The sequence below is a fragment of the Triturus cristatus genome, chromosome 10, assembly GCF_964204655.1.
Source record: "Triturus cristatus chromosome 10, aTriCri1.1, whole genome shotgun sequence".
NCBI classification, from domain to species: Eukaryota; Metazoa; Chordata; class Amphibia; order Caudata; family Salamandridae; genus Triturus; species Triturus cristatus.
In genome coordinates this window covers 1158667707-1158683242 of record NC_140593.1, presented here as the reverse complement: position 1 = coordinate 1158683242, position 15536 = coordinate 1158667707, and the positions used below count along the sequence as shown (strand labels likewise).

The following is a 15536-nucleotide window of genomic DNA, read 5'->3' as shown; positions in this document are numbered from 1 at the left end:
TATAACTACAAAAGTGCGCGTTTACGCACCACTTGCAGGTTTTCAAAACATAAATAAAAGGCATTGTTATTTACAATGCCATTAGCTTAAACTTTCGCAAATGCGAGACCTATTGCACATCAAATGCTTGTTTTTTCAAGCTGCTACATATGAAAACCTGATGTAAACGCCTGAAAGATCACTGAGCAGTCTTTTTTTATTAAACTAGTACCCTAGCTGTACACGTCGTGAGTAAAGTAGGACCTTCTAGGTCTTTGCGAACACTGTTTTTAGTCCTCGGCTTGTGTGTGAGAGCAAAATGCTTTCTGGGTGTTGTAATTTTGCCTTGCTTCCATGCCACTAGTTAGACCAACACAGCTGAATTTGATAATTTGTAGGTGAAAAGTTCAGGCCTGGTGACATTGTCCGCATTGACATGGAGTGAGATGGGCACCCTAATTCCTCGTGTGTTTCTTTCTTACAGTAGTTAACGTGAGAGAAGGTGTGGCTTACCAGCTAGGGCAGCCGACTTTGAAGCTGAGGAACCAGGTTTGAGTCTGGCGGAAGGCTTAAACATCCTGGGATTGTTGGCAAATCACTTAATCTCCCCATTCCTTCACAGAATGTATGCGTCCGTCTGTATTGCAACTGGTGGTCATGTAAAACGCGCTGATTCCTTTGGGTCAAGTTCACGTTAGATAAAACTGCAAAAAAAAAAAGAAATGTCAAATACGGTTCACCACACTGCATTAACTCAATGTTTGACATTTTTTATAAACATGTTATGAGCGAGAGGAGCTGGCGTTTTTTATGCCACGTCCCTGGACGGATGCCTTCTATTTCATGAGGAAAAAAAAAGGATATGGAAGTAATGCAAAGCTTCCCCCACCATGGCAACAGATTATCGCTTGAACATGGCTGTCCCCAGATGCTGTTATGCAGAGGAGGGTGAGTGAGGAGAAATGAGGCTGCTACACAGCAGGGGTTATAGAGCCAGATGAGGCAGCCCTAGCCATCGGGATGCCAGACACTGCTTTGAAAATAAGTTCACACAGCCGGCTGCCCCTCTGCTACCGAAGGTCTCCTCCAGGGTGGAAAAAAAACACCACAAGCTACTTGCTGTTTTAAATCCAACAGACGAGGAAAGGCGGGTGCTGCCCCGCAGTAGGGCAGAAATAGGTTGCAGAAACCAGATATCGCAGTGGCAGCAGCCCCTGCCCGCGATAACATAATAGCATGGCTTTTGCCCAAGCTGGATTGTCTTGTGAGGTGCCGGGCTCTTGATAAATAAAAAATAAAAAAATAGCTTTTGAAACTTCATAAGTGGCATAGCTTAGAGAGCTGCTGACCTTGTGCCTGGTGAACCAGGTTTGAGACTCTGTCGGTTCTACAAAAAAATGGAGGAACTAATAAGCCTATTAACAATTCAGAAGCCAAGATTTACAAAGGACAATGATACAAGCCAATGAAAAATATGGGCGGAGAGTGGGTGAAGCTTCAGTTCCATACCTGAATACAGCATGTCTCAAAGAGACAGCGCCAGTGCTGCCTAGGCGAGACCTAAAAAGGAGTACTTGAAAATCAAGCATTTATGACAGCCCATCAAAGATACTGTAAAGAAGCAAGGCTCCATGGGTGGGAAAACCACAAGATTGACAAGCTCGGACACGATGGAGAGGCAAGGAAAGCAAACTAACGGTAAGCAATGGGTGAGCTTGAAGCCCCTCTATTTTATTGATAAGCATTAATATGCCCCTCTAAAGACAGTGCCTGCGCTACTGAGTAGTCTCCATCTAAAAAGAAGGGCTATGAAACAATCCTTAAGGTGCCAGGCTGGGAATAATCACATTTTAAAAATGGACTACTCTAACTATGAGAGTATGGGACATAAAATGCACTGAAAGTAAAAAATGCAACTGTGGATTAGAAGCAGGTCTAGAACAGTGATTATAAACTGTTAAGCAAGACATGCACACTAATTGCTTCATTGTGTAAGTAATTGAAAATGTTATACGTTTCACATGCTAACTTGCCTGCTAGGTTGGAAGAACAAATGCAATTCCAGCAGCAGTTCTGAAGTGATTCGGGGGGGGGCTGAATCTTTAAGCAATAGGCAGAGTTGAGCTGCAGGGGCTCTTAGAAGGGGTGAAACAACAGCAAGGCCTCATTAACATGCAAATGGACTTTTAAAGACCTGTAAAGTGCTCGGGTGCGGCTGATTGTGTGCCCGGGAAGCTGTCTCATCCCGGGCTGCCACACACGACGGGGGGGGGTGAAGCCCTTTGAGTCCAATGGGTGTTGCGCACCTGGCTCCACCCTCATACATGATCCTTTTGACCAACATCCTCCTCGCACACTGCATCAACATTCTCTTCTATGTAGACAGCACTTAACTCATACTCTCCCCCTCGGAAAAGACCCACAAGAAACAAGTTCACCACCTGCATGACCAAAGTCCCCAACTGGGTGAAAGCCAACTGTCTCAAGCTAAACACCGTCAAGACAGTAGTGATCTTCGGCAAGAACACCTCAACATAGAACTCCAACTGGTGACCGACAGAACCTGGACCCGGACCCACACCAAGAACCTAGGAATAATTGACAGCAAACTGTACATGACCACACAAGTAAACACAGTAACTACATCCTGCTCCCTCACCTTGAAGAGGAGGAGGAGGATTTTCAAATGGCTCACAAGCAACACTAGAAAAACTGTCACCCACACCCTAGTCATCAGCAAGTTTGACTATGGGAACACCCACTACACTGGGATTACCAAGCAACTCCCTAGAAGATGATAACCCATTCAGAACTCAGCAGCCAGACTGATCCTCTACCTCCAAACAAAACCCACATCACACCACACCTTAGGGATCTACACTACAATTTAAACTCCTCACACACATTTTCAAGGGACTACACAACTCAGGGGACCCACCTACCAGAACAGTTGAATCTCCTTCCACCAACCATCCAGACTCCTCCGCTCGACTCCCCTTACACACATGCCACTCATACACAGAACCAGATAAGAAGGATGAGCATTCTCTTATAGCACTCTTATGGCATGGAACAACCTCCCACTCCACATCAGAGCCTCCTCCTTTCTTCTTCAATTCGGCAAGAAGCATAAGACCTGGCTTTTTAATTAACCAACCTAACGTAGGCAGGGCTAGGCACGCACACACACCTGCTCAGCGCTAGGACACCCTCGCAGGTGAGGACACGCTTTACAAATACACATAACATTAGGCGGATGTGCATATCTGATCAGGTAAAATGCCATCCCTTAGAGTGCAAGACAGCCAATGTCTGAAGTGGTCTGAACCACTGCACCTTGCAGTATGCAGGCAGAATATCCCTTTAGTGTCATAGATGTGATACATTTTCTCAAGTCATGTTAATGCATTTAGCTCCTATAAGAAATCTGTGAGGATCTGCTCTCAGTAATTAACAACACACAAGCAAAGCACTTCAACAACTGATATTTATTAACTGAAATTATATTTCTTTACACATATAATGTAGAGGGGGCTCAAAACAAAACTTGGCTCAAATATGTACATTTTGTTATCTGGTATATTTCCAGATTTTTTTTCAATCGCTAAGATTTTTGAAAACATGTGAATAGGGATGTTTTTCTATTTACACTTCAAGGTGCCCTTATAAGTACTTGAGGATGTGGCAAAAACGATCTAAAAACAAAGCAAAGGCACAATACAAAACAATATTTTGGAAGGCTATCTGTGTTAGCCTATCAAGATAGAGAAAGCAGATCCCAGGGCAGGATGAACCACCACGGAATAAGTGATGACTATCCGAGATAAGTGAGAGCTTTTGTGATAGAAGGTAAGAATGGAGCTCTAGCCAATATTAAATTGAATGTTTGGGGAAGGACGGAAAATGAGTATGCTGTACATGGGTCACATTTGTCTGTTAAAGTCATTGTTTCAAATACCAAGGCCCCAAGCCCCCTAGTCATATGTCAAAGTTTGTGATATCTGCCCTTTTTCTCTTGTTGCAGAACTCATGGAATGCAATGAGTTGAGTTCTGTCCCCCTTTCTTTCACGATTACAAAATACGAGCTCAAGCATTTGTCAGACAAACAAAGGTATCTCACTGGAAAAGCCACCTAAAAAATACAGAGTGATGTCTTGATCTCTGGAAAACAATTTCCCAGAAATTGTATGCTAGAGGAGTGTCAAGGCTTGAGCTTATGCATGGCTTGCTCCATGCTCATAGTCTAATCCTCCCTTCTCATAAGCTAAAGTACCTAATCAATGTAGGAAAGCAGGTGGAAGCCCCTCTCATTCTTTCTTTCTAAATCCATCATCAGAAGTGTGGGCACAAAAATAAATGCTCAATTATGGGAAGGCAGCATGCAAGCAGTGTGGGCAAAGGCAGTCTCCTGCTTTGGGGGCATTGTGGGGGTTGGTTGACGGATTCTTTGGCCTTCATCAATCTTTTGGTAAAATGTTACCACAATTCCCATCAGGCACGCTCATTTCACTGCCAATAATTCTTCTAAACGTGGACTTCCTATGTCACCTTTTCCCTCCCTGATTCACGAACAGACACTGAAGGCAAGTTGCTCTCTCTGGTGGAGGTAAACATTTTAGGGAAGGCCATTTCAAAAACATGGCTCCTTCCTCATTCCCTTTCCTGCACCTTTGTTTCATTCAGCGTGGCCTCTCATTGATTTTTCATGCCCTCTTATTGTTTTGAGTACAATATAGGGTGATCCCAGTAAACAGTATTTAGCCAGACAGTACATAAACCATCTAATCAAACAGAATAAACACCAGTACATAAAGATGATGAGTAGCCAGTGTTATTTATTCACACTGCTTCGTTAAATGAATAAATATACACATCAAAATTCAGTTCATACACAAAACAGGATCGATTTCCTGGATATTACAATCTTCCATGAAGGCCACAAACTCCATACCACACTATACCGCAAACCAGCAGAGCGGAACTCACTCTTGCGGTATAGCAGCCACCATCCACGGGGCCTGAGAGACAATTTACCCGCAGGCCAGTTCTTACGCATCCGTAGGAATTGTTCTAGAAAAATAGATTACATGACGGAATCTGATGACCTGAGTCAAAGACTTCTTGAGAGAGGATATCCACGACGTCTGGTCAAAAAAGCACAGAAAAGAGCTTGGTATAGCCGCCGTGAAGTCTTACTTGCTGTTAAAGACAAGAGTGACCGAACTTTGGAGAGGATGATCTGTGTGACCACGTTCAGCACCAAAAGCAATGCTTTTAGGAAGGTAATCAATAGGCATTGGTCACTCATATCTGATGACATTGAACACCCAAACCCACCTATGCACTCATTCAAGAGAGCAAAAAGCATAAAAGAGCAAGTTGTCCGCTCTTTTCTTGAAAATCCAGTAACACCGTCTTTACAAACTCTCTGGAATTAGCCTATGACTTTGAGACACTACAAATGTGGCCATTGTAAGGCCTGTAGGATGACCATTCAAATAAGAGATTCACGTACAAGCACCATCAAATTGAGTTACAGTCATTACTAATTGTAACACGAACAATGGTATTTATGGAATCATTTGCCCATGTGGACTCATCTATGTGGGCCAAACCCAGCAAAAAATCAAAGCCTGCATACTGCAGCACTGCAGTAGAATAAGGTGTGAGGTCCAAGGGGCCCCATTAGTGGAACATTTTAAAACGGCTGCACATACCCCTGAGGAACTTCAGTGGATAGTCCTTGAGAAGGCCATTCTAGGACCGAGAGGAGGTAACATTGTATCCATCCTTAATGTAAGGGAATGTAAATGGATGACACGTTTTGACTCTGCACTGAATGGTCTAAACAAACTTGACTCTAGTAATACGCAGCTGGCATGCTTAACTTCTGAGTGAGACAGGGCCTCTTAAACTTCCACTCTCTGCTGAAATCTGTGTACTGTGATTCTGAACGCTATCTGTGTGCTAATTCAGCATGCCCTTGTATTGGACAGTGGACCATTGTTATTACCTTGCCCCTGACAGAGTGCGATTGATTCATCTATGCCTCTTGACAGGGACGTGTACGAATAATGTCTTACTCTGGCCACATGACACCCTGGACCTGTAATCATGTGTATTTGCGCTTTCATTAAGATTCATCTTTGGTCTATTGTTAAGATGGATTTATTATTTAATGATGTACAGCGTCTTTGCTAAACTATGACTAGATTCACTCTGTAAATGCATGATGTACAGCGCCTTTGCAAAACCATTATTAGTCATACTCTGTAAATTCATGGAATTTTCTCTACTGAGATTGATAAACCTACCATCACAGGGAGTTTTTTTCCGCCCCGTTGGTGGAGGAATCTTTTATGAGGCTTCTAAACTAACTTTCGTTGACCTATCCTACATTACTAAGACTCCATTTCATTTATTTTTTCCGATCACAAGTTGATCATTTCCCAAGCTAGTCTATTGTCCCTGTCTATGATATGGCCGCGATGCTATGCAGTCAGCATCTAGCGTCTGCCACTGATACGTCATCGCTTGACGAGCGATAATGAGCGCGTCTACATAACGGATGACGAGCTGACTGCTCGTTTCCCTCCATTCTGCTTTGAACTTCTGGCCAGCACGTAGCGGTAAGCTCCTCGACACTTCGGGTCATTTGTTTTTTTTTATCTTTTACCTCCAATTGAGAAGGAAGTAAATACTAATCCTAGGCTCCTTTCACTTTAGACTCAGCACCGCTATTCCCTTGAGGTCTTTTCATCACCGAAGGTCAGTGAGTGTTTTACGACTTCGGATATGGTTTGTCACTGTTCAGACTTATTTATATGCTAGTTGAGAGTTGTATTGAATAGTCCGTGACCCTTTCCTCCCCCCTCTTTTTCCTCCAGATCCGGTGCCATTGTGCGCCCTGAAAATAGAGCAGGTAATAACACTCTGGGTGTTGTTTTTGATTAAGTACGACCTTTAAACTTTACATTTGGTTTGTGACTCCGTTTTTAATTTTCAGATTTGTATGCTGAACGGTTCCTAGCCGATGATTACAGGCAGGACTTTATTTAATTATTTAATCAGTTTGGAAGGGACACGCTGGAAGTTTTCCCGCGGAGCGTAAGTGTATCACTTTCTCACTACTTTGCTAAAATGATTGTCCTGAAGTATTTAATTGGGCTTCTAAAAACTACACCTTATTCTTGCAGGTGTTGGTGCCGCATTCTTGACTTTGGAGCCTCTGTGTCCGATTCTCTTACTCCATAGCCCCCATTGTAGGGCTCAATATGGTAAATACACGGACCTCTTTGGCCTTAGTATTGGTTGTAACTTCTTTTTCCTCTCATTTTTATTACAAATAGTGTTTTATTTTAATCCTAGGTGCCCTCCCCTATCACAGTCCTGAGGAAGACCCCCGTGTAAAGTGTTAATTGGCCTACAATAAATCTTGGGGTCGAAACGTCAACACTTTTTCCTTTGAGCCAGTCCCCAGAAACAACAGGGATTGCTCAACTGTGTTTTCCTTTGTGTGGTCTGAATATTGAATTATATGAACAATTCATGTACTATTGGCGAAATAATTAGGCCATAATTCACTTTTTTGTCATTTGAGCTTGGTATTTTTTGCTTACACGATTTCCTTATTCCCTTTACACTCTTCTATCCTCACAAGAATCACAACTCCCCCTCCCCTTTTCCCTGTCCTTTTGGGCACTTTGTTGTGTATGAATTGAATTTTGATGTGTATATCTATTCATTTAACGAAGCAGTGTGATTAAATAACACTGGCTACTCATCATCTTTATGTACTGGTCTTAATTCTGTTTGATTAGATGTTTTATGTACTGTCTGACTGAATACTGTTTACTGGGATCACCCTATATTGTACTGTTAGCTACCCAGGTCCCAGTACCATTGGGTTTACCCATTTATGTATAACTCTTATTGTTTTGAGGCAGCCCTCATGTCAAACAAGCATTGGCATAGCCAATAGGTCTCGCTTTTGGGACCTTATAAGTATTTAGTTATGCAGCACAATATCCTTTGTGCAACAACATCAACTGTTGCATGGCTAAGCACTTATAAGGTCCCAAAGGCAAGACCTATTGGCTATTCCAATGATTGTTCTCTTTCTAGAGGAGAACAGTGTTTTCTCCAACACTCGCAGAGTGAACATACCTGATACGTTCCAAGCCAGGAGATAGTGTCCCGACTGGCTCAGAAAAGGAACCCATCCAATCTAATGGTCCTGAGGAAAGCCATCGACCTGTATGGGCGCAGGTAGGCTGAAACATGTTGACCTTATAAGTATGTTGATGTGAGACACCTTATATTTCCCTAGACATCTCCTCTCTTTTTAAACCTTATCCCTGCCTATGTTTTAAGAAATTCCTGTTGCATTGCGACAGGAGGTAATTTTCGATCACTACCTACTTGTTACGGATACCCTACTGTCGTTTTGCTTTGAGGAATGCCCTCCTGGTAGAGGGAAGACCCAATGATGATGCTACCAGTTACTAGTATGTCAGTGGGGAATAAGCTATTGCCCGAAAGTATCTGTTCAGGGAACCAAAATGTATTTTTCAAAAAGACACCTGTGCAAACTACATGGTCCCACCCTGTTTGATGCTTGACAAAAAAGATTAGCCATGTCTTGGAGAACAGCCGGTGCAACTAGGATTGCCTGTTAGAAGTGCAAGCTACTTGAGTGGGCAGAAGCAGAAAGCACAGAATGGAAGGAGGAGCGAGTTACATAACAGGATGCAATTATATACTCAAGAAACTTACGGGAGACAATGACAACTGGCTGCTCTGAGTAGTATGGAGATCCCTAAATCAGACATAACACAAAAAAAAAAAAACACAACAGGACAAGACACACTTCACAGACAACCAACATTAAAAAAGATGCACAGGGCCTCTCCGAACTTGTACGAGATGTACTCACAAGTTATAATGCCATTCTGGAGGTTGGAGCCAAAACAGGAAATCGTGAAACATCGAAAGATGGAAATCCCAGAAAAGTTGGGCCATTGGTGGGGGCGGCAATATATAAGAATAGCATTCATCAAATGTCTCAATGAGTGCAAGTTGACATCCAACTCATCATTAAAGTTACAAGGAAAAAGCAAAACGTTTATGATTAGTGTATGCTTGTTTTCACATAAACATTTCTAGGCATTGGTACAGGTGCAATTTTTAGGGTGATTCATCCGTCGGGGAATTCTTAGGGAAGTATGGAAATGTCAAACAGGTCTTTGTGTCCCCCTTTCACAGCAAAGTAAGTTTATCTATCATCCTAATAATTTTTTTTGTGGGGGGGGGGGAATACAGCGCTACACCCTACCTAATGTAGTCTCAGAGCACTACTAACAGATGACATCAGTATAAATCAGCAATTATAATGAATAGACGATAGTGAAGTTGTAAAATTCTTGAGAATCTGAAGCGCCACGAGTGTAGTTGCTGGTTTTTAGGCATCCAAACAATCCAAGCCTTAGTAAACACAAATGGCCACCTGCATGGAAGTGAACAATGGGTTTCACCAAAAAACTGGGTTTTTATGAGTTTCAGTAAGTAATTTTCCAGTCAAAGATGCACTGGGAGTGAGCTCCCATGGGATGATCCTGGTGGTTATGTGTAGGGCCCTGCCACCAAACTTCTTGAGGTGGTAGGACTGAATTGAGAGCAAGCTGTGGTTCCTGGATCGAAGGATTCTAGCTAGATGATCTGGAAGAAACAGCTTCCACAAGTACTTAAGGGACCTGCCCTGTAGAACCTTATGGACAAGTCAGTGTTCTGAAAATTGCTCTCTCTCCTATAGGGGATGCGGGGGGGGAGGGAGGGGCGGCAGAGCAGAGGGCTTTGAGTGTTAGAGCGGGCATATGATTGCAGCAATTTGTTCCGAATAAGAGCATGTCAACGTTGTTTTGAAACCAGTGGAATTTGGTGACTGATTTAATGGACAGGACAATATACAAGCTATTGCAGTAGTCAAATGCAAGAGAGACAATTGATGGGCGGAATGCTGGACAATGCAAAGATTCACCCCCAGTCACAAGGATCTGGGTTTAATCCATCATGCAGCAGTCAAGACAGGAGATCACAACAGTGAAAAAAAAAACTACAACTATACCTGACATTTGCAAAGGACAGGCTGAAGGTGAATAATAGAGTGGATGAAAATAAGGAAGACAGAAAAAGATGACCACAGTACATATTCCTCAACTCACCATTCCTCTCCTGTCCCCTAGTCACCCACAAACAATAGTATTTCACCCACTCTGGCCATAAGTCTAAGAGGTCCACCATAAACGGTGCTCGCATTGCCTGGGCGAACTCAGGTTGAGCATGATGACATGTCTGCCCAAGGTGAGAGTAACCCACCAGCACACTTAAGAGCCCGCACCACACTGTGACAGCCTTTATGCCACTAACGTGTGGGCCACAAAAATGAAATAAGCAGCTCCGGCGTGGCTCGCAGAAGTGAAGTCGAAGCCACATCAACTTGTCTGAAGGACCAGTGCGACCACACGGGGAAGAATGGGAAAAAAGTGTGGTGGCACTGGGCCCTCAGTCATCCCCCTTAGTGTACTACACCATCCTTAATCAACGCAAACCCAAAGTACCAAGCAAAGCTCTGTGCATGTAGTAGAAAGCAACTATATTGCTTTGGCAGGGTGAGGTGGTGCACGAGGCGGACGGTTGTGTGGCAGGCCCAGGCAGTGGAAGCAGGAACTGCAGTGAAGCGGGGAGATGGGACCCACAATGTGTGTACTGTCCCGTTCGAGGGCAGTTGCCGAAGAAACATGCACCCACCCACATTTTAAATGGTCTTGCCTTTTTCTTCAGCAAATTCCCCTTACAAGAGTGGTGGACCACTATGCAATACAATCCTACTCTGCCATTAGCCAGACCAGTAAATTTTAAGTACTGCATTGCAACTTTGTGTAACCCCTAATACCCCAAAATGTATTCGAATTTGAGACATAATTTCGACATCATCTTTTGAAAGAAATAAAGGAAGATTAAAGAGGGTGGACTGGGTTATGCCATGAAGTCGTAATTTCTTCATGATTGTCAGCACAACTTTTTTATGCAGCAGGCTGTGTGTTTGGCTATGGCATAGCGCACAGAGTCGTCCTTCTATTTTGGAGAAGATGTGGCTAATACCTGAGAATAGGTAAAATCCAGATGGCCAAGTAGGGAAAGAATTAGCAGCAACCCTGTAAATGATGTGCGGTGTTGTGAAATGCACGCTTCGCAGCTGCTGATGGAGTTGCTAAGGGATACGAAGTTAGTGGAGGCAAGGCTGGTCAAACCTCATTCATTTACATCATGTTGCTCAGATCTCATGGTGAGGGGGCATTACGCGGTCAACTGACTGGCAGTGACTTCAGTGGGGGCATCAAGGCTCCACCTGTAGTAAATATGGTGGAATCCTCCAATTATTTTCACACAGTGTCGAATTTTACGATGCTCTTCAGCAGCCTGGTTTGTAATTCTTGTTATATGAAAGAGAGTGCTTTCTTGTATGACTTCGGCAATGCCAAGGGTCAAATTATGCCACGGACATCTGGCTGTCACTTCCCAGCTGCTTCAGAGGGTTCAAAAGTAGGCATGTGGAATTTTGCAGTGAGGGGCGGGAGTGGGATTGGAGATACAATTTCCCACAAAGACCCGTTGTTTTCTGTTGGGAAGAAGGAGCAACAGCAGGGCTTTAAGTGGGGTGAAAAAACTGGGTTGTGGGGGAGGGGGGTCTCTCAAAGGGGCGTGGCTTAAGAATATGTAAGCTAAAAACGTGCTTAGCATAGTGGGCCTGCCGCCTGACGGATATTTTGCTGCTTCTGTCAATGCATCCTGAATATTTAACACGACAAGCGGCTCATTAAGTAGGATGAAAAAACTGGGGAGTCTCTCAAAGGGGCGTGGCCAATGTAATCAAGGCCATGGCTTAAAACATGTAAGCTAAAAATCTGTGCATAGCATAGTGTGCCGTCCGACTTGTATTTGGCTGTTTCTGTTATTGCAACAAGTACAACAAGTAACATCATATCTACACCAAGTCAGGACTATTGGCCTTGCCAACGGTTGTTGGCTGCGTAAGATAAATAAGCAGTAACTATGGCTTGTATATAATATTGAAAAAGCTTCCACTTAAAGCCCTGGTGACACCACGACAATGTTGCTGCTCCTGAGTTTCAAAAAGAGAAGGGAACACCATAGAAAGCAAGCATTTGCAATGCAATAGGTCTCGCATTTACATGAGATTAAGCTATTGGCATTGTAAATGACAATGCCTTTTATTTTATGCTTTAAAAACCAAAACATAAATGTAAGGCATTGTCATTTACAATGCCAATAGCTCAAAGTCGCGTAAATGCGAGACCTACTGCATTGCAAATGCTTGTTTAGCTTGTTAACAAAAATATATATTTTGAGAAAGACTTTACAAAAAATGGCTTCTATATGTACAGATATATGTAATAGAAGTAATTGTATGCATTGTCAGATTAATGCGGTAGCACAGTGGGTAAATGTAATAATTATAGCTACAGCATGTATGCTTTTTTGAGCAGCGGTATCAAAGCCATATAATATGTGTGTATAGAAATGGTTTATTTTCTTAGGTATGGTATAATAGAGAATAGAAGACTAAATGTGTGTAAGGGTGCAACTGTTATGTAAAGACATGTGGTATATTAACGTGTTTGAAAATACGGTATGTAACGGTGAAGGTTTTTTTTTAGATGTGGTAGGGGTTTAAAAGCATGCTGGGAGTGTATTACGAAGAGGTAATCTGATGTCTTTTTGTCGCAATGTTTGTAAACAGGCTGGTATAATAGAGCTGTTATGTTAAAGATGTGTGCGTGTGCAATGATAACTGTTGGACATTAAGGTATGCACTCTAAACAATCTGTAGTGACAAAATATTGGCTAACGGAAAAAGTAAAAATGAAAGAAACATAAAATGTGTAAGTAGCACAGTAGTACAATATAAGGATAGGTGGCAGTAGAGAGTGCAAAGCAGAGAGACAGATCGACCAAGTGGAGAAACATGAGGAGAGGTGGCAGCAGAAAGTGTGTAGTAAGAGATAGACACGATGATTGAAGAATATGAGGGTAAGTGGTAAGTTAGAATGTAGGGCAAAAGGGAGAGAATATTGTAGTGGTGCGTGTTTAGGCAGCAAAAGCGAAAAAATGCAATGTAAGTACTATGTGGCACAAAATAAAACATGAGGGACCTAATAAAGACAAAAAAAGGGAGCAAGCAACGAGGTGTAAGGAAAGGTAGACTGTATGCATATGTTTAAGTGGGAGGAGAGAGTGCAGGACAGAGGGATAAGTATAAAGTTTTTTGAATATTTGTGAGACAACGTTATACGTTCTGGGAGTTGTTGTGTTTTCTTTCTATTGAACCAGCTGGACTAGCATGCCGGATATGGTAATTGAACTGACATACCGGATAACAAGTCCCGTACCAGAAACCTGATGTCCTAACAACATGGAGTAACGTGCAAGCAAGGTAGCAACCCTGGATTATTTTTATAGGAGAGTAGTCCTTGCCCTGCATTCGGTTTACAACTATAGTTACTCACGAACACTTATATGAAAATAACTGTTAGGACAGAGTACGGGGCAGGTGAAAGGCAAAAGTGAAAAACATAAGGATAACTGTTAGGACAGAGTGCAGGATAGACAAGTGGGTACAATGATTAAAGAACATAAGGGTAAGTGGCAAAGCAGAGTGTGGATCCGAGGGACAGGCACAAGAGAATAACATGAGGATAAGTGGCAAACAGAGTGCAAGGCAGAGGGACAGGCACGGGGAGTGAAAAACATAGGGAGGGTGAAGTGAGCATGGAAGCAATTGCCGAACTGTATTTGGTAGCAGGAGAAAGTGCGAGGACTTGTGATGTTTTTTTCTATTGAACCAGCTGGACTAGCATGTCAGATAAAGTAATAGAACAGACACACCGGATAACAAGCCCGTAGTAGAAACATGATGTCGTAACAGCATAGAGTAAGGCGCAAGCAAGGTAGCAACCCCAGATTATATTTATAGGCGAGTTGTTTTTGCGATGCGTCCTGTTTACATCTTTAGTTACTCAAGAGCACTTTATTAACCCCCTCTCTTCAGTCGCGTGGTAGACATTGAAGGAAAGGACTGAAGGCCACCAGTACACCCATTGTTGTTTTTGCGATACATAAAATTTACAAAAAGGGCGCCTTTGCGGGAGCTATCTTGGTAATGTTTTAAGTGAGCTCATGAAGTGTTAGCGTCCCAGTGCTCCCCCTAAGCATGAGGCCTAAGGCTGAGTATGATTTCACGGGGACTCATTTGTAAGTTGCGCACAAGTGCGGCATGCGCAGAGCCGTTTTGTATGTCTCCGGCCGCTTTAAGAAGGTGGCAGGACAGAGTGCAAGGCAGAGGGACAAGCATAGCGAGTGTAGAAAATAAGTGTAACTGTGAGCTGCCGCCTCTGATGCAGGAAACCAGGGTTCGAGCCTCGAGGTCGCGTCCACATCCTGTGATTCTGGGCAAATCACTTAATCTCCCCGTGCCTGAATGTGTAATGTAAATACGGTGCTATGTAAAGCGCTCCAATACCTTCGGGTCGAGTTTGCGCTATATAAATATGCAACAACAAAGCAGAGTAACAGCCATGGGGAGTGAAAAGCATGAGGAAAAGTGGTAGGAGAGAGTGCAGGACACAGTGACAGGGACGCTAATTGAAACACGCAGCCGTGCGGCCGCGAAAGGGATCGCGATCAAACATCAAAGCGGCCGTGCAGCCGCCAAAGTCAAAGTAATCGTGTCAAGCGCGGCGCGCGCGCCCGCGCACATGCACTGTAGCTCTAGGCTGGCCCGGTAGCACTTTTTGGAGCCTTCTCAATAAGTCTCGCCAGACCAGCGCATGCGCTGGGTCAGGCGAGACCTAAAAATTTACTCTTTAAAGGATTTCCCTTCCCCTACCAGGCTCACCTAGCATGACGTAATGCCGTAACTTGTCCGCTAGTGAGAAGTGAGCAGACGCGCACATCAATGTGCCTGCTGTCACTGCAGTCCGGAAAAAAACGGACCGCCTGTGCCAGGGCACAAAACAGAGCCCAATAGAGCCCCGTTTCGAGGCCCCTTTTAAAAAACTGCAGGTGCTCAGCACCGGTGAGACCCGTCCCACTTAAAGGCCTGACAACAGGTAACATTACACCAACAACAAGCCAGGACTATTGGCTTTGCCAATGTATGTTAACTGCATAAGATAAATAAGAGACACCTATGGCTCCCCTGCATAGAATATTGAAAATGCTTCAGTTCTGAAATGATGAGGCTGTGAAAGAACTATAGCGAGTCTGTTTGAAGTTACATCAAAGGCAGGGAAGGGTTGAACCTCTGCTGAGTAAAGAATTTTTTTTTTTCCCGAATGGGAAGGGAAAATAGAGAGAGCCCGATAGGGACCCGTCTCAACAGCTGCTTTTAAGAACTGCCGGTGCTGAGCACCGGCAGGACCCGGCCCACTTAAAGTTCCGAGCCAGAGTATGTTTACTGCTGTTCGAACAATGCACC

The 15536-nt window shown here is 43.5% G+C and overlaps 1 protein-coding gene across 1 annotated transcript in view; it reads right to left on the bottom strand.

Annotated features, from left to right (window-relative positions):
- The window catches only part of LOC146796816 (metalloproteinase inhibitor 1-like), a 79148-nt gene that overhangs the window by 51370 nt on the left and 12242 nt on the right, over window positions 1–15536 (bottom strand). Inside the window, exon 2 of the mRNA XM_085631378.1 lies at window positions 493–683. The gene's annotated coding sequence lies outside the window, so the exon portion shown is untranslated. The remainder of the gene's footprint in view (window positions 1–492; window positions 684–15536) is intronic.